We start from the raw sequence: 2,196 nt of genomic DNA on the forward strand, positions 1-2,196 counted from the left end.
TGAACCTGTGCTCTAGAGCCAATGAGCCACAACTACTGAGCCCACGTGCCACAACTACTGAAGCCCACATGCCTAGAGCCCGTACTCCACACCAAGAGAAGCCACTGCAATGAGAAGCCCGCACACCGCAACGAAGAGTAGCCCTGCTCACTGCAACTAGAGAAAGCCTGTGCACAGCAATGAAGACCCAACGCAGGCAAAAATAAATAAATTAATAAATTAATTTAAAAAACAAAACAAAACAACTCCATCCTTTACTCCAAGTCTGCATTTAATGGACCCTGCACAAGTGACCTCAAATTTCTCTATCTATAAACTGGGATGATGACTACTTCACAGGGTGGTTATAAACATTCATTTATTCAACAAATATTTATTGAGAACTACTGTGAAGATCCCATGAGATTAATAAGTAATGTCTGCCACATGGTAACACTAGTAAAAGGTAGCATCCCTGTGATATCAAAAATATTTCTTAAAAGCATTGAATCTGTTTGGAAAAACTGTCTGGAACATGGAAGAGAATTTGCTTAAACACAGGAAGCTATAATATATATGGTAGCAAGGGAGAATAGTTTCAAAAAGACAACAAAGTAAGGAAGCAAACTGCCCCTCTCTTGCTTAGTCATATTCGCCCTGCTTACCCCCTCCCACTACTCCTGCCTGGACCCTTGCTGATGAACATAAAGGATTCACTGAATTAGCAGGACCTAAAGTAAACACACAGAAATCAACAGCCTTTATATATATATACAAACTATAGATGGTTAAAATCATAACCATCTAAAGCAACAAAGAAGATTGAACTTAACAAGAAATATACAAAACCCTGACAAGGAAATTTTGTAAAACTCTCCTGGAAAACAGAAGGAGGCTTTAGCAAATGGGAGATGCTCCCTGCCTGGGTAGGATGCACCCACATTCTTAAGACATCAGTTCTCCCCAGGTTAAGAGTTCACAGTTCCCAATAAATATAACAAGCAGCTATTTTGCGGAGCTTGACAAGCTGCTACTGAAGTTCGCATGGAAAATAAATATGCCAGAAGAGCCAGGGAAAACACTGAAAGGAGAGCTATGAGGGGTCCTGCCCCCCGACACTCCAACCTCCTCTGGGCCTCTCTAAGTAAAAGGTGAGGGTCGAGGCCCAGAGAGACGAGCAGGCCAGGGAGCTACTACAGAGTCCAGAATTAGGTCCAAACACGTTTCCTGGCTTTTTGGAGAACAGTGTTCACACAGTCATAATGTTACGAACACTGATTTTATTTCATTAGAAACTGTGCAAACTTCAAGAGTGTGGTGAGGACGCTGAGGCTGGGTGAGAGGTACACGTGGTCATCAGAAGAGTCTCTCCACTTTATGTTCATTTCCTTTTGTTTGCTTTCAAAGAACTTTCAATGGTAAATTCCCAATAAAAAAGAACTGAAAGTGTAAATTTATAACCATACTAGATGGTCGCGTGGAAGTGATGTGTATAAAAGCACTAAAGCCACACCAGGAAGTCAATAAAAACACCCCAAGTTGATAAATCAGTAAAAAGCAGCATACACATATTGTTCTAAAATATGGGCATATCTACCCAAAAAACACAGCTAAAAGGCTTTACCTCTAGGTAGGGATTATGTTCTGACTTTCAAAAAATAAGGTGTATGTTTGTTATTTTGATAAAGTTCTCAAACTTTGTTTAAAATGCTAAATTTAAAACAAAAAACAAAAAAAACCCAACCCAGTGCCATGATATCACTTGAAGAAAACAGTGGTGAGAACAAGAAACATGAACGGCGAGGAAACTATGTTTGAAGCATCATGGCTCCCGCTGTGGGCCTGCCACCTGGTGCAGGGCTCAGCACACAGTGACGGGTGCTGCTCAGGAAGCATCCGCTGAAGTTGTGTCTAAAGAAGAACAGGGAGGTGGAGGGAGCAGAGATGGAAAGCAGACACAGAGGCCTGAGGATGACCTGCGGCCTACGTTTAAGAGAGCCGTCCTGGGGCTTCCCTGGTGGTGCAGTGGTTGAGAGTCCGCCTGCCGATGCAGGGGACACGGGTTCGTGCCCCAGTCCGGGAAGATCCCACATGCCGCGGAGCGACTGGGCCCATGAGCCATGGCCGCTGAGCCTGCGCGTCCGGAGCCTGTGCTCCGCAATGCGAGAGGCCAGAACAGTGAGAGGCCCGCATACCGCAAAAAAAAAAAAAAAAAAA

At 43.8% G+C, this 2,196-nt stretch overlaps 1 protein-coding gene across 2 annotated transcripts in view; it reads right to left on the bottom strand.

The window, feature by feature from the left end:
* Positions 1-2,196, bottom strand: part of RPTOR (regulatory associated protein of MTOR complex 1) — a 353,659-nt gene that overhangs the window by 190,962 nt on the left and 160,501 nt on the right. The window lies entirely within an intron of this gene.

This window comes from Lipotes vexillifer, unplaced genomic scaffold (genome assembly GCF_000442215.2).
Source record: "Lipotes vexillifer unplaced genomic scaffold, Lipotes_vexillifer_v1.1 scaffold1691, whole genome shotgun sequence".
NCBI lineage: Eukaryota > Metazoa > Chordata > Mammalia > Artiodactyla > Lipotidae > Lipotes > Lipotes vexillifer.